This window comes from Pipra filicauda, unplaced genomic scaffold, assembly GCF_003945595.2.
Source record: "Pipra filicauda isolate LSUMZ 115617 unplaced genomic scaffold, ASM394559v2 scaffold175_size1500280_pilon, whole genome shotgun sequence".
NCBI lineage: Eukaryota > Metazoa > Chordata > Aves > Passeriformes > Pipridae > Pipra > Pipra filicauda.
Window position 1 is genome coordinate 1,373,985 of NW_024104273.1, and position 24,008 is coordinate 1,397,992.

General features: G+C 40.8%; 1 protein-coding gene across 2 annotated transcripts in view; it reads right to left on the minus strand.

Moving 5' to 3' along the window:
- DTNA (dystrobrevin alpha) overlaps positions 1 to 24,008 on the minus strand; it is a 227,335-nt gene that overhangs the window by 159,215 nt on the left and 44,112 nt on the right. The window contains exon 2 of one of the 2 annotated variants that reach the window (XM_039379769.1): positions 12,168 to 12,241. The exons of the other annotated variant lie outside the window; for it this stretch is intronic. The gene's annotated coding sequence lies outside the window, so the exon portion shown is untranslated. The remainder of the gene's footprint in view (positions 1 to 12,167; positions 12,242 to 24,008) is intronic. 2 annotated transcript variants of the gene reach the window in all.

Sequence of the window (24,008 nt, forward strand, 5' to 3'; positions counted from 1 at the left end):
AATTTGGGCAACCAGCACACAGATCTTCATGTAACAGCTGGAAATGGACACAAACTTTGAGCACTTAATTTTAACAGCCTGTGTGGAAGGAATTGTCTGCTTAGTATTGTGCATATGAACAAATACTTCCTTTATAGCCGTGACTCAAGAAAATTCTCCTCTGAAAAGGAATCGGAGCTGTGCAGCGCAGTCCTTTGGTTCACCTCCTGACTGATTCTTCTCACACCTACACGAGCACATCCTGACACAATTTGGATCTATTTGAACAGATGCTGACAAGCCCTGGAAGCTTAGTGTACTCCTGAAATCAAATTTTCCCATCCAGATTGTTTAGCTATTTGCACACGTATCTGGCAACTCAGGAACAACAGAGCTACATGTTGTTACTTTGACCACAGTAACATCATCCCTGTTACGTGCATTGAGGTTCCAGTAAAAGGTACCAATACAAATACTTCTTTGTAAACAGAGAAAACAGAATGCCACATATAGAAGAATTTGGAAAAAAAAGTAACATCAGAAATTAGGGCATCAATGATTTACTGCAGCACATTGAATACAGTGCTGGGCCCAGGAGAAAAACGTTTTTGTATCCAATGGCAAGATTTCCACACAAATATTTTCATGGCTTTTGAAAGCAAATGCGTAATATCTCTCGAAAAACCCTGCTGACAGCAAGATCCTGCCCAGCAGAAGACAAGCAGTCAAGCTGGGTTCTGGCGTTTCCCAGGGCAGATTTGTTCCAGCTTAACTCAGGAGCTGTTAGGGAGGCAGCTCGCCCAGAGTTACTGAATAACCTATTACAGCATTTAACGGGGTTCATAACCCATGTCTTGCAACACGACGGTGAGCGATGGCAACCAAACCACCATTTCTTCTTTATGTGGTCCCATCTCCCTGATCAGACTATGTCCATATTAGCAAGTGAAACTTGGGCAAGGACATGCTCCTGGGAACTGTTGCCTATACTGCTACAGCATTACAGTGGTCTCTGGTACAGTTTTGTTCCCACACAGCCCTCCTTCCTCCAAAGGGTTCCAGGCCATAGTCTGGGAGTTTGCAGGCTGTTTGCTTGTGGCCACACCCTCTCTGAAGACTGAGTTCAGTGGTATGGACACATGCTGTGCCATCCAAGTTTGTGCTGGTGCCAGAGGCATCTCTCTGGCATGTTTACTAGAATAGTGTCTTAGTCAGTGAGTTATTTAGTATGTTGAAGTCTCCACCTCTTCAGCTAGATATATGAATCTGGATGCCAGAGCTCCTGCCAAAATGATGTAAAAATGACACATTGCTTAAAAAACCTTGTTTCAAAATCAGCCTTTTCCTTCTAAAATATTAATAATAATGGTAATCAGACCAAGTGATTTATCTGAAAGAACTGCAGGTTTCCTTACAACCCTCCATAGCCGTAAGAGAGAATCCTGACAGAATGCTCAGACCTAAAACTACTTTGATAAAGATCCTTTATACTCATCGTTTCTGTCCTATTTTTTTTTATGAGCTGCACACTAAGGTGCAGCTCATAAAAATAAGCCAGAATCTGACCCAATTAGGGCAAACGCTGGGCTTCTTCTCTAGCACTGACCATATGCTTAGAGCAAGAAATAAAGACAAAAACCACCTCTATCCAAGAAATTGCCACACTTTGGGATATACACAAACAAAACTCTTTGGCAAGCCCAGGTAATGCACAAATAGAACTCACAAAAACTGATTTGCCTCTTAAAGGGTACTTTGGTTTTAATAGCTTCTCTAAGAATCATCATTTTACTTTCAAGTATCCTTAATTCCAAACACAGGTTATTAAATGAAAAGAGGTGGTACTAAGGTAGGACACACCCTAGAAGACTATGAAAACGATGATGCTCTAAAAAATAGTAAAAAATAACTTATCTTCCTAAGTGTAGAAGGACTGATGGCACAATATCCTTTTAGCTAGAAAGAAAAACCTCAAACAACACAGTACTTCTCAAAGTAGTTTGGGGATATGCTGTGCTGCCTATTAACTGATGACATAAGCAATGACATTTTTTGTGAATGAGCCATATCTTATTTCTTTGTGCATTGCCTATATTGTTGTTTCTGTTCTGCTGCGTAAGGTGCAAATTCCTAGGATGAGGAGCACGTGACATCACGTATTCTGAGAACTACATATTTTATCTGAGAGTGGGAGTCTTAGTTCCTTTATCATGCAGCCAGAGGCAAAGTTTCATCTCCAAAGTTATATTTAATGTCAGTAGACTGAGTCTACTTGAGCTGACACCCTAAATCCACTTCCCAGCTGACCATCTGAATGGTCTTGCTGTTTAAAGGCCACTTGATTTATATGATTGGAAAGTAACTGTCACAGATTCTTACTTGCAATTACACAGCCAAGGTTTTAAATCTTTTTGGAATCTAGGCCTTTTTTTCCTTTCTTTTAAGCCTTTGTTTCTGAACCCATTTGTACACAGAAACCTGAATTCTGTTTGCAAACAAAATCATTGAATCATAGAATGGTTTGGGTTGCAAGGGACCTTAAAGATCATCTAGTTCCAAATCCCTCATGCCATGGGCAGGGACACCTTCCACTAGAACAGGTTGCTCAGAGCCCCATCCAATCTGGCCTTGAACACTTCCAGAGATGGGACATCCACAAGCTCTCTGGGCAACTTTTTCCAGTGCTTCATCACCCTCACAGTAAAAAATTTATTCCATATATCTAATCTAAATTTCCCATCTTTCAGTTTGAACCCATTACTCCTGGTCTTATCACTATAGTTCCTAATGAAGAGTCTCTTTCCAGCTTCCCTGTAGGCCCCCTTCAGATATAGAAGGTTGCTATGAGTTCTCCACACAACCTGCTCTTCTCCAGGCTGAACAGCCCCAACATTCTCAGCCTGTCTTCAGAGGGGAGGTACTCTAGTCCCCTTCTCAACTTCGTGGCCTCCTCTGGACTTGCTCCAACAAAATGCTGAGGTAGGGCTCTGGTCAGAGCACCTGGGAACTGGCAGGACATCAGTAGCAAAATCCCGCTTGTGCTCTGCCCTCCATTCCCCTCTCCGGCCTCCAGCAAACACCCATCTGCTACTTCTCATCACAGACACAAAGATTCATATCTCTGCTGCTCTCTTTGTAAAGAAGTCGCCTATACACTGCATTATATTTCAGACATCAAAGTGATCACTCCTCGTGTAGGCTTATGCCAACAGCTACGTCAGTTTTGGGGTAAGCGCTGGCAACCTCAGCACCATACAAGTAGAGAAGATGACTCTGGCACTCAGCCTGGACTGCACAGCAGTTATTTCTCTACACACGAAACTACTTGCAACAGCAATATAAACTCACAGTAGCTCGTATCTGCACATCAGCTTGTTCAGTTCAGCATCTTCCTTTTTTGTACCATAAGGTTAACAGTTTTCCTGTACTATCTGAAACCTGGGAAGTATGTTTGTCCATGGAATTTACCAGTTACTCTCCTGTCTTAATTGAAATATTTTTGTGTGAGCAGCTGGTAATCCATTTATTCAGGTAGGATTTCAATTGAAATAATAACTGAGTTCAGTATAGTTTTCTGAACCCCTTAATACATCACTATACCAATGCCTGTGGGTTACTACACAAATTAAAGTATGTGAAAGTGACTGTTTCCCTGAGGAAGTCAGGGAGGCAACCTTTGTCTGGAGTAAAGTGCTGGAATGTGGGATGTTTTCTTTTTACTTGTTTCCAAACATGTATTCCCATGTAGTGGGAAAATCTGTCTCACACTAATAAAAGATTTATTAATAATAAACCACTTAATTATGGTGCTCATTCCTATTTTTAGTTGTCCAGTTGATGAATTACTTTATAAGTTTGAAAACTGTAGAATGCAGTCACTGAGATGTACTCATACCCTCTCCATGTTCTTTATGCCTTGGTCAGAATGTTTCTTGTTGAGCAGTCAAGAAACATGAGGTCCAGTAAAGTGAAAAGCAGGGGAAGCAAGCACAGAAATCTTGTGAAGGAGATCAGAAAAAAATCCCAAAGCCTTTTTATTACAGATAACAGGGGGGAGGACCTGTTGATTTGTGCATCTCTTTAAGATGCCACTACTCCCATTTGCCAGAATTTTGTTCATATTTTCAACAAGTACGAGTTGGGTTTGTAAAAACACAATTTCTTGCAAAGTCGGCCTATTACTTATCCTTAAACCGTTACTACCAGAGAGGAAACTGGAGCATAACCAGTGTGTCTGAAACAAGAAAGGACTATATAAAGTAGATCTTCTGAGGGAAAAGTGATCTCACAGTGTTATAAATTGCAAAGTTATTTTCCATGATAAAGAACTTATTTAGGCAGATATAAGAGGATTGGGAGATCAACAGAGAAATGTATCCAAAAGTATTATGCAGCTCAGTAAAAAATATTAACTCTTTGCTCCCCTCATCATGTGACATTCACATTGATCTCAAGTAAATCTACTCACGTGGATAAAACACAGTAAGCATGGGGTATTTACTAAGTAGGAAATAACCTTCAGTGACCACACTGAATGAAACAGAAATTGAACCAAAAGGCTCTTTCTAAAGAAAAGAAAGATTGCTAAAAGAGAACAGCAACAACAAAAAAATGTAGAGGCGTAACCCTAACATCAAAAACACTGATGACAGCAGGATTATTTTCTACTCAATACTGGCCAATGTGCCATGATGAAGGTTTCAAAAGGTTCACGTATTTGTTTTCCTTCTGCTTGTTTTTCCCTCTCTGAGATCTGTTTAGCTAAGGACTGGATGTAGGGCAGAAACCTAGAAGTTTTGAAAAGCATTGCTTTATAAACCAAAATGGAAATAAACTTTGAATGTAAGCTGCTTTCTTTCCCTTGAGACAGTGCTGCCTCTCCGGCTCCCTGCCTGTCCTGCTGGAATACTGCCAGAAGCATGGATGCTATGTATACCTCATGTGAGTCAGATGTGAAAGCCCAGAGTACTTTGGGATCCTCCATCAAGGTTGTTTGGAATGCTAAGCAGCATTAACTGCTAGAAAGAAATTGCACTCTTATTCAACAAAACAAGGACAATGCCACACTATTCGCAGAATTATTCCAGAGGAAATTGGTAACAAGAGTGCTATGTGTTTGTTTGCTTTAGCAGCCTCAGTGTTTAAGAGACAGGAGGTGCCAAAGTTCAGGCTGACCATGAAACTGCAATGTGTCCCTTGGCGTGTGTAAGACTTACGGGGACAGTATTTGACTCCTTGGTACACACTTGTGTACCCGAAGCCACACGAAGACAAATACAGCGGAAACCTTGGCAGGTGCTTAAGGACTAAGGAACAACTTAGCTGCCTTGAGGAGACAAAGAGGCTCTCCAGTACCTGTAGAAGGACTGGTTCCATCAAAGATCTTCATCTGCAGCCAGTTCTTAACATGGATAAGCTGCCCTGGATTTACTTTCCCGAGCGCTGCTGTATAGGCCAAAGACAGGTAGATTTCCACAGGGACAAATAAGAGTAGTAGTGCTCACACAAAGGTCATGTGCTCTGTTGAAGTTTATTTACATCCTTGCTTCAATGTACAAGGATACTAAAGCACACCAAAGAAAATAACTCAAGATTTTCTTTAAACATGAGAAAAAACAACTTATTTTTATCCCTGTCTTGCTCTCAGTCTTACTGAATCACTTAAGCTGCAATATTCCAAAACTACTCAGGCTGAGGAAAACAGCTGGCTTGAAAAATTTCAGTTCAAATATTAAAAGTTTCACAAATCCTCTGAAAACCAGGGTACTATAACGAGAACCACTGGGCAACTTTCCTAATTGGCGGTGGTACCAATCTATTACATAGTCAGGAATTTACATGTTTTGTTTATCGCACTCTACACTATCAACTGGCCTCCAGTAAGCTGAAAATAGGCAGTAAAATAAAAATAGGATGGAAGCAGAAGAGGTAGCGCTGCCAGCTGAACCCAGACAAGCCCAGAAAAACTGTTCTGTGGCCAGTCCGGGCAGTGAGAGACACCAAAGGACAGGTTTTGTGTCTGCCATGGCCTTACAAAGCTATACCAGACACAAGAACACGCACATCACTCTGACAGAGAAGGTTTTCACAAATGAATAGTCTGTACCTCTCCCAAGGTCATGTGCCTGAAACCCACAGCCAGTCAGACGGACTGTTAAATGCGAGTGGAGCCATACAGGCTGTCAAGATAAAATTATCACAGTCATATTTCAGCAGATTGAAAAGAAACCTGAGATGCATGTTCAGATTAGCTGTAAGAAATAGGATACCTGGACAAGCAACAGGCAATCCTATCAGCATGCTGTAAAGAAAACTGGAGCAGGTTTCACACAAACCAACCTCTGGAGGAAGAGTCAAAACAGTTCCTTCTTCTGAGGCAGTACGTGACTGTTTCTAGAGCCAAGTGATGACAGCGTGGTCAGAATTGTACCTCAGATCAATCTGTGGGACTACAAAGAGCACCCAGCGCTGAAGTCTCCATTCCTAATTCACAGGACAAATTTAAAATGTTTCTGTAGTTGCACAAAAGATCCCACCTAGGAGTCAATTTCTGAATGTTTGCAGTTCTCAGAACAACTCCAGTGAAGTGAAAACCAGTGAAGGTTAAAGAGCTTTTTATTTTCTGCTAACTCCAAAATAAAACCCAACAAACAAGTAGCTTGCAATGTGTTCTTAGACACTTCAATGTGATTGTGTGTGTGAGATACAAAAGGTAAAGTTTTACAATTTTTAAGTTTCCATTGTGTAATAAATAGTGGGTATTACAAAAATTTTAGTATCTATAGGGAAAGACTAGATTTAGGATTGCAATGATGGATTTAATTTCCTGAGGTTATAAAGTTAAGCTATAAAGTTCTTCTGTCAGGTCAAGAGAACTCCTGACACTCCAGAAACTTTCACTTCATGATGAATTAAATCAGATAAAGCTGTCGCTTGAAAGATTATAATACCAATGTCCTACTCAATAACCATACTTGTACAGGTTGTTGCTTTTACATTTGTAAGTGGGTTTTGCACCTCTTACGTTTAGTAATGTGTGATCCTATCTTTGGAGTGCCTGTTACACTAATATGAAGTGACACTTCCTTAGTAAGGGTTCAAATTTTAGTTGACCTTCCATTCTGCCTGGACAGGTGAATGAATCGGATTGTCAATTCTGTAATAACTAGTTGAATTTTACTTTTAATAAGATTTCCAGTGTAGATTATTTTTCGAGCAGTTCTACCCATCAGTTTTCTATAGGGTCAGAAGAACTGTTGTTCTGCATTATGAATTGCATACGGCAGCATAAAACAAGGATAAATCACAAGGACAAGATTTGATAAATAGGAGACAACAGATAAGGAGTTCACCTTCAATAAACAGTTGAATTGTGACTACTAAGGTCTGGCGTTGAAAGCAAAATAGGAGATACTTGGTAAAGAGAGTTACACTTCAGTAGCGTGACTGCCACATAGGCTTTCCATGGCCTTCATTTAAAGCTACAGCTGCTTAGCATCTCTGAAAATCAGACACAAAGGATAATATTGCATTTAAAGCCACGGAAAGTTTATGCACGCAATGCACTGTCTTCTGCCACCAATAATCCTGGAGCATAAACAAGGTTATTTCATGAATGAAAAATGAATGCATTTATGAATGAATGGATGTGCTTTCCAAACAGTCATTAGGGCAGAGGGCAGTAGGGTGTCAGAAGAGAGAGGTTTCTTTTCCTAACACTCAGACAATCTGATCTCTTTCAGAGTTTGACTCCATGAGGAAAGGTAAAGCACAAAGCCATCTTGGAATACCTTAATTTTGGTCTCTGTCGAAGACCATATTCCCTCGTCCTCCACAACCACGCACATCCAGTTTACTCAAGATTACTGCTGGCCAGGTGAAAACAAGAGGGAATGCCATTCCTGTCATCACTCCTCAACCAGAGAGTCTGAGAAGGGCACATACATGAAGCACCTTGGTCTACAGACAGGTCATGAAAAAGGGAGAAACAGAAGAATCACTACAGATTGATCTGAAAGCATACAGCATGAGCCACCTGGGGTATCCACCATAATGGGGTTGAGAATGGCATCAGAGCCAAGAGGGATTTGGTTTAAATTGTAAAGGTTGCATGGTATTATTGTGCTGGTGTGATAGATTTAGCCAAGTTTCATTAGCAAACTCAGATTTAAATATGCTTGTCATTCTAAATACCACTACAGGAATCACAGCTGCTATATTTTCCATGGCAAGTGGAAGGGACTTAGGTGGGAACAAACTTATTCATTACACAGACTTTTCTTCTTAGAAAAACAGCAATTTCTTTAGCTCAAACTTTAGCACTTTAAAAAGAAGATAGTTTACAAGTGTTACCTGTTCTCTCTTGCTGCTTTTGCCACTTCCTACAATATTTGGAAGGTCCTGCTCTCTATTTAAAAGGTAAGTTATCAGATGTGGCTAATAATTCCCCAGCACATCTCTCTGACTGTTGCCTACGTCATCAAGGGAAATTAAATAACCCAGACTGTACCTTCATTGCAACAATGCAGTGCAAAGTTGCTTCAGAACAATTGCAGTTCTGCAGCTGGTCTGTTCCCTTGCCCTGCTTCCCCTCCAAAGCAAAGGAGTTGAGGGAAAGATGCCCAGGGAAGGCATTGCTCTGCATCGCTGCCCAGTGGTGACAGAATTTGTAATGATAATAACATTTCTGCTCCAAAAGCAAGAGTCAGACCAAGACCCTGTACCGGAAAGGTCTCCTGCTCCATCACCTTCTCCAAAAATGTGCACCATCCAGGGAATATCTTCATGGGCCATAACTGACAGACCTCAACTTCCTCCCTGAGCTGTCCAGGTACAAGGCAGCTCTTAAGTTGGTTTCAGCTTCAGCAGTTGCTAAAATGCTGTGCATCATCACTGGGCACAGTGTGGTGATAAGTGAGCTCTGCAACTCGTGACTGGCGTTGGAGAACATCCCACCAGCCTGGGGAAGAGACAGAGGGGAGCTCATGTTGCCATGTGCAGACATGTCCTACATCTGAACGGGGAGTGGGGACACTACACCTTCATGCAGGACATTCAAAACGATTCCTTGAAGCTTTCCTCATTCCTATCTTTCTTTTTCTGACATTGGTGACATTTACAAACATGTATGTCTGAAGCCAACCCAGGGATAAAGCCTTGTGAAGAAATGATAGCTCAGCTAGACTTATCAGACTTTTGTTCATTAGAGAAATCTGCTTACAATGATAACAGATCCTGATCGTAAAACTGTCTCAGGAGGCAAAGCCTTTTCTCATGAGAAGTTCTGTAGAAATGAAGAGGGACCAAGCGCATTGTTGAGTTACCTTAAAGACAAAAGTTTGTACAATGTATCTGTACACATATATCTACTTATGTGTATATACAAATGCATACATATATACTCACACTTTAAAGGTACTTGAGCTTTTCCTTTTCAAATCTGTGACAAGAGTGTGAGGGTGAAAACTTAAGAAAGTTTCAAAAGCTCACAAACATATTCAGTGAAAAAGCTTTTCACATCATTCTTGTACTCAATGTACAGTATTAAAAAAACCCCAACATTTTAATGGCCGACTACTACTTATAAATGATTAATGTATTGTATTGCACGTAAAGTGCTCTCCTGTTTCTAGGAATACCTTGTTGGGTAATATTCTCATTTGTGATTCATATACATGTTCTTTTATAATCACAGTGAAGTAACAGTTTCTGGGGAAGTGGTTTTTAAAAGTTTGTTGGGTGCTACAGGAGATCAAAATATAATAAAACTTACATAGAAGCAAAAATCATGCATGAACAACATCACTAGCTTTAACAATGGACTGAATAAATGCACGTAACTATAAACAGGATGGACTGAATTTTTCATCCTGGCAATTAATCGCGGAAGGCTACATTCAAATGAACAGGCTGAGCAGATAAGCTTGCACGTATCACCATAACCACTTGCTTCCAAAACATACATATACGTGCCTGGGTTCCCATTGGCAGGGAAATTCTCACTGCAAGATATCAACATAGATCTTTACACACAGTGTTTGGGATACTATATACGAAGAAAAGCACACGTAAAAGCAGTGTCAGCAAATAGTAATCACAGTCTTTATTTCAGTGAGCAGAGAGGTGGCCAGAGCAGCTGGGATGACCTCAAGTTCACATCCCAGCATTACCAAGAAGCAGAAAACAACTGCCAAATATGCCAGATATGACACTTCAAGATTTAGTCACCTGTTGTTTTGTTTTAGTGAGGGAAGACATTGAGGTAGTGGCTAGGAATGACATTTTGCTTGGCTTTTTGAAATAAAAGGAAATACTTTCTGTAAGCATGGAGTAAGCAGAGCACTGAACAACTCTAACAGCAGATCACCCCCAAGCTGAAACAAAATTCTCACAGTGACCACAGAACTTCTACTACTGCCCATGCAATCCTGGCGGGGACTCTTGAATCTCACCTATCAGTGCCAAAAACTAGAAAATAAATGGATTTCCAGCATAGCCCTCTGCATTTAGAACCAAATTGTTTAGCTGTGGGGCTTTGGCACTTTTGTTAATAAAAGTAAATTGAAAGTGCAGTGATCAGCCAGTGAACAGCAGTCTTTGTGGAATTACTTAGTCATCCAGACTGAACACAGAACACATAGGTTAACTTACTGCTTCCCAAATATCAAATAAAAATAAAATATGAAGAGAACAGCCTAAGTCTGATTTAAACAATGGAGGAAAAGAGCACAGAACAAAATGTTACAGAAGTAAAGGATTTTTTTTCTAGAAAATTATATGGCTAGAATAAAATTATAGAATTGTTCAGAATAAAAGAAATGCAGCAAATAATATATTTTACCTATATAAAGATTGGTTTTGAGCAATTGTATTGAAATGCAGTGTTTTGAATGCAATATCCAAATATCACAATACTCCCTTAATACAGAGCTATATGGATCTTATTTGGCCAAAATAAACTACAGAATAGAGAAATCTTAGAGGCTTAAATTGCTCTGGGATTTCTGTATAGCCTCTTTGCAGAAATACTAACCCAAAATGTAATGTAAGAAAGGCAGCAATATTTCGAAAACATCAGTACAAGGGAGTGACAGGTATTAAAGACACCCCCTACCTTCCATGTCTCCACTGTAGATGCCAGGAGCCCTGCCAGGTCTCTGTGTGTGTGCCAAGCTGCCACACAATGGCCAAGGGCAGAACCAGGTGGGACCATCCCCATGCCCTGCCCCTGGGCTGCACTGGGGGAAATCCAGAAACACCAGCAAAAAGAGAAGTGGTGCATTCAACGGGCTCCTTGGTCTGGACAGTGGAGGGACCAGGACTGCCAGCAGGACTGCAAAAACTACCTGCTGTGCTGCTTTCACCTAGGCTGGGAGATGCGAGGCCTGTTCTCACCACTGCTGTGGGATTGCAAGTTAAGGGTGGCATGTTCCTGTGTTTCTGTCTGCCCTCTGGGATATCGGCTCTCACCCACCCTGAGTGCAGTCAGCAGGGTCACTCTCTTGCTGTGTCTGCATGCTACGTGACTCCAGTGCTGCCTGCGCTTTCATGCTCTACTGTTACACAGTAAAAACAGGGAAGGTTTTCTGCTGAGGCAACAGTCAGTACAAAGCACTACCACAAAGACCGCAAGCAAAAGCCACCCACGACAACAAAAGAGAATTCAGGATGCACAAAACAAGTCTACACTGTTTATTAGCATTGTGTGAATAACTTGCCAGGCCTTCTCTACCTCCACCCTCTGTGCTTTAGTACCAAAAGGTATTAAGAAGCACTCCAAACGCCTGAGTCTGACTCTAAGAGGCTAAAAATCTTAACAGAAATTGCATATGGAATTCCCTTTCTTTCATAAGCTTCAGAAACATACGCTTTGAAATCCCCAGTGCTCTTCCATCAAACAATGTAGAGGTGAACAAATGTAGCAAAGACCAAAGGTATTACAGGGAAGATTCTTCTCTGCCTTTCATTGCATTTTACAGCTGCTCACATTTGTACTCTAAGTTCAAAGCTTGAACACAAACTGTCACTGTCTGACAAAAACTTTGCGCTCTGTATAAAAAAGCACTCAACCACATTTTCAACAGCATTTTTTCATCTCCAAGAAGAATATTTTAAAATATAAATCATACTTCTCAAAGCCACTGCCAGTACCCAAGCGCTCCCCATGAAGACAGTTAACTGCACCCTACCCGTAGAAATGATGCTCCTCCGACCGCTTGCTCTGTTCCCTGCTTCTTCTGCCTCAGAGTGCTCAGATCAGATCCTGCCCCGGAGAAAAAGCAGAGTCAAAGGCTTGCGATACTCAGAGCTGAGTCCTGGAGTCAGGCTGCAGGAGGATCAAGGAGTACTGGGCTGAAGCAGCATGGAAGGGAGACATATCAAAGTATACTATCGCTCAACCATCATGCACAGGTAATCTCAGAGCATCTCAATTTGAAACTGTTGGTCACCATCTGGTGATAAAATAAGGAGATGCCAAGTTAGTTAAAGTAAGCTTGTGCATACTGGTATATTTTACTTACACTACATAATGAAACCCGTTGTCATCTTCATTCATACTGTTGTGTCTTTCCCACTTTAACAGTTTTATACAATTTGTGGGGGTTTTTTCTCTCCTTTGCTTCAATTACAAGCTGATTTCATCTTTCCATCACACATGCACATGCACATAAGACTGGATGCACTTGGGACTGGATGTGGCACTTAGTGTCATGGTCTAATAACGCAGTGGTAGTGGATCAAGGGTTGGACTTGATGATCTCAGAGGTCTTTTCCAACCCAGCTGATTCTATGATTTTATAATTCTGTGGTACCCTTCCAATTCAAGATGCTTCTAATATGAAAGGAAGATAAGTGCAAAAGAGACCTACAAAGTCATGCCACTCCTAAAAACAGGAACAGAAGTCAGCCATTGGGATGAATTTGCTAAACAAGGTAGAATTAAAGGGTTAAAAAAAGCCCCACAACTCTGGTTCTTTCTCTACTTCACAACTCTTTGGTGTGCATTGGTGAATCCTGGACAGCACCAAAATTAGGCCTAGTTGACCTTTAAAAGAATAATTTCCTAACACGTTGAGATGTTTTAAATATATGTAACAGCTTTAAACACCCAAAGTGCTCTGCTTCTAATTATTTTTGCTACATGTGAAATATTTGAGGAAAATGTAGATGATATCTCTAATCTGTTAATTACCAGCTGGCTCCTAGCGTGCATTATTAAGCTACTATGGCAGTGACTAATGCCTCTGACAATACTAAATTACCAACAACACCTTGTGGAGGAATGTGACCTGAGCAGCCTAGAAAGGACTAGCCGCAGGTGTTTATTTTCAGATAAAGACAGTTTATTAACTCAGGCATAAGACAACAAACCTTAAATACCACATGCACATGTCTGGAGGAGGAGAAGGGCTGCACCCCAAGCCCCATGCGCTGCCTACCCCACGGGCACCACCGTGCCTCGTGGTTGGAGTAACCCAGACACCTGCATCTCACTCTCTTTGCTCATGGGACAGATGGGGAGGAGGAAGAGCACCCAGGATTCCTCTCTGGAGGTATTTTAGATGCAGTGGGCTTTGCAGACATGGCACACTGCTCGGTGACTTTGGTAGGGATGCTGATTGTGCAGAGCTGGTGCATGAAGGATGTTCAGGACTCCACTGCTTCCAGCCCGGCAGTCCCAAAGTCTGTGTGCCCACAGTCACACATCACAGAGGCTCGATGTCAATGTGAGTTTGCGTATCCCAAAAGGGCTGGGCCCTATGCCATCCCTTCATACAGTTCAGTAATTCCCTGATGTGAAGCTCACGAGGGAACTCCTGCTGAAGCAAAAGCAGGTTGCAGGGCTGCTCAGCTGCAAGGCATGTGAGGCAGGAGGTCTGAGAGTCTCAGGGATGGCAGGGACTTTCAGCTAGGGAAGATGAAGGAAACTTAATTGCCCACAGAAGGTCCCTCTGCACAGCTGCAGACCAAGCACAGCCGTTTTCCCGTCACCTTTGAATATAAAGCTTTTTTCCCCTTCTTTTTTCACTCAATGCACGTTCTGCCAAATTGATTAAATTAATAACATTATTGCTTGGACAGGAACTTACATGTCTTAGTCCTAAGTGTGTGAAATAACATTACTTTCCTTTCCAATCCTCCTGGAGTGGTTAGGAAAGCCAGTCTTCTCTCGTGCAGTTGCATTATAAAATTGCTGAACAAACCTATTCTGCTGTAATGGGAAGGGACACATTTTCTTCCCTACTGTAAGTAGGTCAATGAAAACATGATGTTGTGAGAATGAAACTGTTTTCCTCCGCCTTCTTCCCCCTAATGGCAGTTTCAAATCATTCCGATTTAATTATGTCTGTAGTGTTAGCTATAATAACATTGTAAGGTTATTAACAACTGATGTATTGGTGGTCCTAAAGTCTGGGATTTGTGCTTCCTTTGTGGGCTTATTTTAGCCTCAGGTATACACATGCAATTCCTATATATAGGAGCACATCATTGCACAGTTAAAAAAAGCCTGCAAAGAAATCCGGATGTGAAATGCAACAACACATTATGAGGCACAAAAATTTAACTCTCAGCTCTGAGATTCACCCTGAGCTTCTGCATCAATGTGATCTCTTTGTAAGGATGAAATTCTATCATCTACTCTAAATTTGAATTAATACTGGCATAAGCAAAGCCAGACTATTTTCAGTGGAACTATTACAATTCATAGCAACTGGAGACTTCTCTGCATGTGTATCAGGAGGGATTAACCAGTAGCTGGAGAAACATTCAACTTGCAGCTATAACTATCAGAATACTAAATGCAAATTTAAAGGCCACTGGAAATAAAAAAATACACCGGAGGAGAACACCCCTCTCCCCAGTGAGAAAAAGGAAAAAAATTACATTACTAAAGAGAATATAGAATGCCTAAAGTATTATCAGAAGAAATGTTAAAAAAAAAAATGGGTGTTGCTTTTCTACTGACTGCCTCTCTCTATTTTAGAACAGATGGTGTAAATTAGTTTTGTTGACATTATCTGAAAAAAGGAAAAAGTAATTAATTCACCTCGCGTAATGCCTGTTGTAAGCTCTCACTCACCCACACAAGCACTCCAAAGGCCCCCCTCTGCAACCAAATGTTTGCCATAGCAAAGGTTACATGCTCTTACAACCCACTCCTTGTATCCTTATCCTGAAAACAACAGGCCTGACTAGGACAGTAAAGCTTAGCAAATACAAGTGGGCACCACTGTATCCTCAGTGTGAAATTTTTACCCTATAAAACCCCATGACTTCAAAGGAAACTTGGATTTCAACCAAAGAATCCAATTACATGTTTCAAATTTAGGATGGACTGTCAAGTGCCAGCTGACAAAGTGATGTCCCCAAGTATTTCAGGACAACAATATTTGAGCTGAAATGCAAAGCCAGCTGTTTATGCCTTAACCACTTACCTAAGGAACATTTCAAAATGAGGAAATTATATGATGCTTAAGTGCCTCCTGCATCTCGGCAAAACGCGTTTCACTCTGCAGAGAGATCTTTGAAACCAGAACGCAGAAAGCATGTCTATCATTAAAGCAATTCCATATGCAGTATTATCACCCATATCACCAAATCATAGGCATGGTAGAAAAGATACGTAATCCACCTCCCACTGTGAGATAAAGCCAGATACACTTCAGTCATGTTTATTAAAGCCATTCCTAACACTCCCAGTGATGGAGACTCCACATGAACCACTGGCAGTGTATTTCAGGGATAACACTTTCCTTCAGTTTACCTCCTCTTTCTTGCTTCACTTTAGATGCATTTCTTTTTGTCTGTGGCACAGAAAAGAGATTAGTGGCCCACTCTTTGCAACAGCCTGTTCTATCTGTGCTTGAAAAACTGCCCGTATCCTACTCACTCCTCAGCAGACTCTTCTTTTTTAGGCCCCCTGGGGCATGTCCTACGGACCTCTGGTCATTTTTACTGCCTTATTCTCCACATTGAAAGTGGTCATCAGTTTCTTTAAGTGCAGTGCTCCAAACTGAACACAGGACCCCAGCTGAGCACTCATCAATGTGGCCATTGCTACCTGCAGGCTGTAGTTCCATATGCATCCCAATATCACACTTTCCTTTTTTTCCTTTCTATAATGCAACAGCTCAACATTGCCAACTCATATTCAACTGGAGATCCACAGTAACCCTTGTCCTTTCCTGAAGAGGTGTTGTCCCACTGGCTGTTTCCCAGCCGGTGTCAAGAGCTACGAGCACACAGAATCCTCTGGAGCTACACACCACCACTGCAGCCTCTGTGCGTCTGGGGAGCCAACTGTGCCTTTGAGATACCTCCTCATGATAGACATCGACTCGTGGGTAGTTTTTAATTAGCACACAGTGCAAAATACTGCAAATCCATCAGGCACCTGGCCAGTATTTGCATAAACTTCCCTCTTTTTATTTGCTCTATCCACCAGTAACAGAGTGGAAAAACAAGGACTATTTCTTCCAAGGCTGAAATACCCAATTTTGTGTCCTTGTTCTATATTGAGCCTGTCAGTGTAGATAGTCATGCCTAGTACAAGCCCAAGCAGTCATCTACAATGGTGTACAACAGAAAAAGGATAGGACTAATGACCTGTGAAATAGGTATGGACAGACCTGGCTGGGGTTGCTTTCTGGCAAAGCTTGGTTTCTCTTGGACGTAACATAATGGATGACTTATTTAGTACTTTACACACACAGTTACAAAAGCGGAGGCATTGTACACAAGGAATTTATTTCCACTTTCAGAAAAAGAGAGTGGCCTGAAACATTATCAGTCCATCTTCTTATTTTATGACTTTTTCATAGAGAATATACTGTTTCAATGAAAGTGGATATTAAAAAGTGTAACAGCAAAGTTTAAGTCCATTCAGTCCAAGTTACCACTGAGGTATGAGTAACTGCATGTGACTCTCAGCAAACACCTATTCCCCCTTCCATGAAAATATACTGTCCTGAGAAGAGTTTATCTAAGCCTGGAAACTACTTTTCTTTCTTCAAAAAGTCTTTAAACTCTTTACACTTTTAATTCTATTTAGGAATCCATTACCAGACTAAATGTAGATGAAGAACTTGTATTTGCTTGGATTCTTTCAACCATCCACTATCTCATTTAGTTATTTAGCTGTATGATTAATGAAATTGTATTTACTATCACCTACAGTCACATAATTGCTTTTTGCCATCATCATTTTAGCAAGTTTCCTCTGCTTACCCCCACTTACTACTATAAAACTAAATTTTATGGCTGACCTGAAACTTGATATATCAGGTATTAGAGTCAAGCTGAATATATTATTTATACATTTTCAGCAATTTTCAAAGCTAAAGTTATTGAAAATAAATAGTTTTATCTCTGCTAAAAAATATTTTACCATTCTTTTGCTGAGCAGCATTCATTCCTCCATGCTTTCACATAAGAACTTCCGACCTGGTAAGTAGGTACAACTGTTATCTTATAGTCGTATTTCATCCCCCCAGAGATGGTTCTCAGGGACCATCAGAGCTTACAAATGCAAGGGATTGCTCTACCAGCTGAACGTCTACACCTTTGCTGACGACTTTTGTTTTGAACTGACATGGGTCTAAGGAAGACACACTCAGGGGGCTCCTTGCAAGCCACGCAAAACCTCTTGTATTTGAAAAGGTGTCTCCTCCAGAAATTTCCTCCCTGAGACTCTGTAGGCAAGCAGAGAAGATGAAGCCAAGGATTTCTGCTGAATTACCACTTCTGGATATGCTGCCAGCCTGCCCTGATTGCTATGATTATATGTTCAGTGGGTCTACCAACTGTAGACCTACAGTTGGGAAGACAACCTAGAGGTTCGGATGAAGAGGCCTGGAAGGTGGCAGAGAGAAATGGGAAGCCAAGATACAGAACAGGTTGTAAGGGAAGTAATGTGATATATGGCATTATCAGAAGTGGTTTTTTTAAGAGGTAAAACATGGCTTGTTTACAGAATAGCCTGGCAGAGAACATAGCTTGACTTTCAGCTCCATTAAGCTCTTCTTGCATTCCTGTACCAACCAGCATAATACAATTTGTACCTGCATGAAACTGATTTGATTTATTTTCCCTATTGAGACATGCAAATTGATCGAACTTTTAAGAACAAATATAAAACCATAAAACTCCTTGCTTTTTTTTTTGATCTGTTTGGAAATTCGTTTGATCTGTTTGGAAAGACGTTTTGTTGATGTATATACACAGAAAAGTGAAATATTTGTTATTGTAATAGCAATTAAAAATATACATCAAATAGCAAGTGCTTTCATACTTGGATCTATGACGTTCTAGTCTGCAAAGGACTGGCTAGCTTGCCCAGACTAAATTTAATTTCTCAAGTAGGTGAGAAAGCTTTCACTCATACAAGATAGTTAGGAGTTCATATTAAAAAAGTGACAAGATTTCAGAATAATCAACTCAGAATTTAAAAAATGTTTAAATCAATGTGTTGCCTTTGTAATTTAACACATTTTTTAGATATAAAGTTAGTCATTCTCAAGTCAATTTATAGGAAAAAAGAATGATCTAAAACCAGGAAATGGACGGTATTTCCATATCACACAAATGATACAGTAGGTCTCTTAATCCAATATAAATGAGTTGTGCATTTAAAATAAATGGGGGGACAGAAACACGTGATAGTTAAGCTGGAAAGGATCAAAGTGTTCCCTGATCTTCTTCCAAGGACAATGTCACATTAGGAATGAACACACACTGACAAGGTAGTAACTACTAGAAAGCATATACTTCCATTAAACGAGATATTTTTAAAATGCAGTAGAGGAAAGCCTAAGATTACTAATTCCATCTGCAGCTGTTACTTGATAATGGGTACTCAAGGACAACTTCACTCCAAGCATGTTCCTCTGTGCTTTGCCTGTGCTTACTTCCACTGTGTTTAAAAGAACCAGTCACAAGTTGACATTAAATTGCTTTTAAAGTCTACTTGCTCACAGACTTTTCTGTCTCTGCTTCATTTTTTCCTTCCTTTTTTAGGTTCCACTGACTGCAAATGTTCTTACAAATTTACAAGGAGGTATTTCATACCAGACTAGTGTTATCCTTACAATAGATGTAAAAGAAAATAAGAATGCAGCACTTAGGTACTACTTTTTGTTCCTTGATCCTGAAGCATTTCACAGACCTGGGCAAGTATCACTGTCACCAATCTCAGAAAAGGATATGCCAAGCCCCTTACATGGCTTGTCAAAGATCACAGGCACAGAAGCCGACTTGTTCCCTCCACGGCCCCAGGGAAGGTTATGTTCAGCAAACAGCTACCTCCATGCCAACAAATAAATTAATAAATTAATAGATAAAGATTAATTATTTCCACTGCTTTCCTATCTCTTTATTACTCAGAGTATAATCCCTAATTCAAGTTTTATACCAAGAGACCATGTAATTGGTTCAGACACAGGAAACAGACGGTAAAACTCAGTTTCCTGTAATACCCCCTGCCAGGGAGGACGGTTTTTTCAAGACTGTTAGGTATTAGCCATTCTCTCAACTACCACAGCTGCAATTAGATGCATTTTTAAGCATCCTATTAATGGGAAGGATTGCTCTGTTTCCAGGTAAAGTCACTGCATACCGTAATAATTAGCCAGGAAGTACTTTATTCCCTGATACACCAGGAGCCAGAATGAATAATAAGGGCAGGAGAATGAATAAGTGCAGGAGGTCTGAAAACACTTGGACTAGCAAATTCCCTGGGTTTCTGCTCATGGACTCAGAGGTGATAACATGGCTGCACAGGACATCATAATTGCATTAGTTTTGGGTTTGGGTGTTTTTGAGTTTTTTTACAGAATTACAAAATTACAGAATTGATGCTTTCTACAGTGAGCTGCACTGTGCAAAGCATTGACTGTCATACTCTGCCAAAACAAATTAGCTGCTGTCACTGGCAGCAGATTCATTAAGACCCAAAGGAAATTGTATCACTGTAAGCTGCTTCTATGTACTTTTGAGCTCAGAAAAATACCATTACATCATCAGGGAACCCTGGGGAAACAGTCCTTAAACTCCTTACCAACTGGTTCCTGATGACACCCCTATTTTCTTGTTAATGGCAAAATGATAACTGCAAAAAGCCTGAGGATGAGGCTAGAAGAAAAGTTTTACAAAGGAAAAAAAAGATCATGACAGAAAGAAAGAAAATGGGAACCATGTACAGTAATTGTAAAGTCTAGCAAGGAGGGATTTTTAACACCCATAAAGTGTATCCCTGGCACTGGTTTTAGCAGTTTGCAAAGAAAGAAGTGTAGGATTTATTAAAGGAAAAAATGCTGCAAACCCACGTTCACCTCAGAGAGCACTGTTTTTTTGAACTCTCATGACAAAGTCACAACTTAATGGTAACAAAAATGGAGGGACCATGACCTGCCTCCTCCACAAGCAGACACGCTACTGGCTGTGTCAAAGCAGCGCTCGTCCTGAAGAAACACCAGTCAGCTCCTTGGAGCAGGAAAGCATGACATATGTTAGTGATGAACACTGTAATAGCATTAGAGCAGCACCTCAACCACTCACACAATACCCAAAACCAAGAGGCACCAGCTTCTGCTATAGTCTTGTGCTCCCCTCTTCAATATTCTGTCCCTTGCTTATCTCCTGAAGATCAGCACCTTGATGATCTCTCCTCTCTCTGCAGCAGCAAGAGGCAGGGTTCAGGGGCAGGCTCCCTCTCATCTTCCCATCTCCTCTGTCTCAGCAGCACTTCTCCATTTTCCCCTCTGTAGGGTTAGTGGGAATCCTGGGAAATGTGAGGGAGAAAGGGAAGGCTGCAGCAGGTAAAGAAGTACAGAAGATCACAGAGAAGAGGGTGTCACCATCCCTAGCAACACCTTGTTACAAAAGCCTTTAAGGATGTGTTGTCTCCTTCTCTCCTTTCACCTTCCCTGCTTCCCAACAAATCCTAGTCACCTTAGGAGCACGGGGCTAGGTTGGGAGGACAGGGAGAGAAAGAGGGAGAGGAGAGGGGTCCTAGTCCCCATGTCATGCTCTGATAAAGCTACCACACCCTTAACAAAAGCCTCAGCAGTATCATGCTGCCATGTAGTACCATTAATCACTGAACACATGCAGTACCACACTCTCTCTAAGCATGAAAAATTCACCCTAACAGCTGGTCAACGATTTTGTCTTTCAGCAAATATGTCAACATTATAATAATTTAGAAATTGTATCAAATACAGCAAAGTTTTCTATGGAAAAATATCAGTCTATTGAAGATTTTCCATTTATTGCCAGGACGACTGGAAGATGTTGTGGATTAGATAGGCCAGAATATACTTTTTAAAGCCAATCCAATACCACATAGCAGTTACCCTGGGAACTCCCTGTTCCTGGGTCAGATGCTTATTCCCTTCCAGCAGTGATGTTTCTCAGGCAGCGTCACTTCCCAGAATACAAAGCATGCTTCCTTGTGACAAAGCTCTCCAGTGCCTCTTGGACATTTAATTATGGGAGAAGGGTCTCAGATAATGAAATGGGAACATCATGCTCCTGAACTATAGCTTCTGAAAAGCAATACGCTGTGGTAGGGAAATGCAATTTAATTTTGAACTGACTCAGGAATTTCCCATGGAACATTAATTCTATTTTCTGCTCACCTCTGAATGTCAGTCTATTTTTCTCTTTCAGTTTAGGAAGATTATAAAAGGTGCACTGAGCCCCTACTTCCAAATACATGGATTCTTCTTCCCTCCATGGGGAGTCCATAGCCCTGGGGAGGGTACATCTGAAAACAGAAGCCCATTGTGTCAAGCCTTATCAGAGGCTGCTACCTAGATACCCAACACAGAGAGTAATAAAGGTATTTCCACCCCTTTCTGATTTGCAGGGGCTCCTAGAGCTCACACAACTTGCCTGAAGCTGCACAGGACCCTGTGCAAGAGCCAGAAGCTAAATGCATTTTTACCAAGCCCCACTGCAAGTTTTACTCATCTTGACAGCTTTCGTTTCAAAGGTCTTCCACTTCAATACTAAAACAAATATTACAGTAATTCCTTAGTGTAAGCAACTGTTGGCCTGGAATTTAGCATGGGACTGAAGTGCTGAGCTAGTCTTAGCTAGTTAAAAGAACATCCAACTACTACAAATTATAAGAGAACTGACTTGAATGTCATTTCTCACACCTGCATCTGTTTTTTTCCAGATTTACCTTAAAGGTTATCTACTTCCTTCTTCTCCATCTCCTACACTTAACCAAGCAGAAAACACTTCACAGCAAATTTGCTCAACCAAATATAACCAAATGCTTTGCAAAATTTGGTCAAGTTGATCAATAAGGACAACCTTGATCAAATTCAAGAAAGATACCAAAACATATCAGTCAGACACATCATCTTTCCTTGAAACAGAGGACCTGTTTTTATTTTAATTCACCCAGTTCCACATATTTTGCAAGACAAAGACTGCCATTATGTGAGTCTTTTCAGCACTGATATCTCTAACCAAAAATGTTAGGCACTCCAGTTATCCAAAGACAGCACCTATTTCCTATGGTTATTATGGACAGTACTAACACGTTAGGAATTCTGAGTATGTTTGGGTGAACTGCCACCAAGTCCAAAGTTAGGAGCTCCTCTACTATGATGTAAAACACATGTATCCAGAATAAATGGCAAAAATGAAGTCAGTATTTAGGCAACACTCACTCAAAGCACAGATTCAGATGAAACTCTCAGACTACAAGTTCTTGCTATATAACAAACATTACATTTAACTTCCCATGGAGTTTCTGTATTTTAAAATTCTTTGGGGTATAGGAACTTCACCAGAAATTTTTGAGAAACTGCCTGAAAAAAACATTGATCAATGAAGCAATGTATTTGCTAGATACTGAAATTACCTCTGATAAGTTCTAGAAAAAATATGACAGCCTGAATCTTTTCTTACTCACAAATTCACTATAAGTGATGACAATCAGGCAAATGCACATATTTTTAAATAACTGCTAGATGAACTTTGTTCAGAGAAAATGAGAGCCAAAATGTTAAAAAAAAAAGAAAACCAAACCAAAAAGACCCTTAAACTCCAAGTAAAAGCACTATTTGGGAACAAACAAACAAGAAGGTTAAATATAATTAACCCTGTGTTGTGTTCAAATTTACCCATGAGGAAATAGTTCCTAAGTGAAACCATGGCCCAACAAGTAAGCAAACATTGATTACATCCTCTCTAACATGGAAAACAACTCGCTTTTCAACTTTGTAACCATAAGCAGCATTTCAAACAGTATGTCCCACTAATGAAAAGCAAAGCTTTGTAACAAAACTCATCTGATAGGAAAATGGCACTCCAAACTGTAATAGCAAAATTCTTAAAGCCCAAGACTCCCTATGAATGCCAAGAAAAGGAATCTTGTGAGTTAATTTCACTGAGGAATAAAGTTCCAATGATCCATATGGAGAAATGGTGGACAAAATCGCCCGGGAAAAGCATTACTTAGGTATCCACTTCATCCTAGAGGAACTGTCAGAGTGCTCTGAAAGGAGCAGGAAAACCCAGAGGAACCACACCAGCAAATGCATGCGAAGCCAAGCTTCTTACTTACCCTACTGTATGCACCATGATCTTTTTTGCCACCTTAGTAATTCCAAAGTATCCAGAACGATATTATTTTTAAGAGAATATTAGAGTTGTTAGAGGAGACAGAGGCAAGCTGACAAGCAGAGCTTTGTGAGAAGCCAGGCGGAGAGGGATGAATTTAAACCCTGGCTCAAGATGCTGTGTATTCTGCGTCTATCTTTAACTTCTAAGTGATTTGGTTTCACATTCCTCTAAAGTCCTGCTGGCAGATGCCTCCGTGGAGCTTTACCAATCGCAGGCATCCAGCCCCCTCCCCTCCTCTATCCCTCCACCTCCCTCCCTCCCTCTTCTTCTCCCTCCCTCCCGAGCCTACCACTCCACCCCCATCTCCCCATCCCCACCTCTCCTCACACACACACACACATACGGGGTTGGCTGGCAGGATTTCACGGACTTCCAGCCTCAGCTGC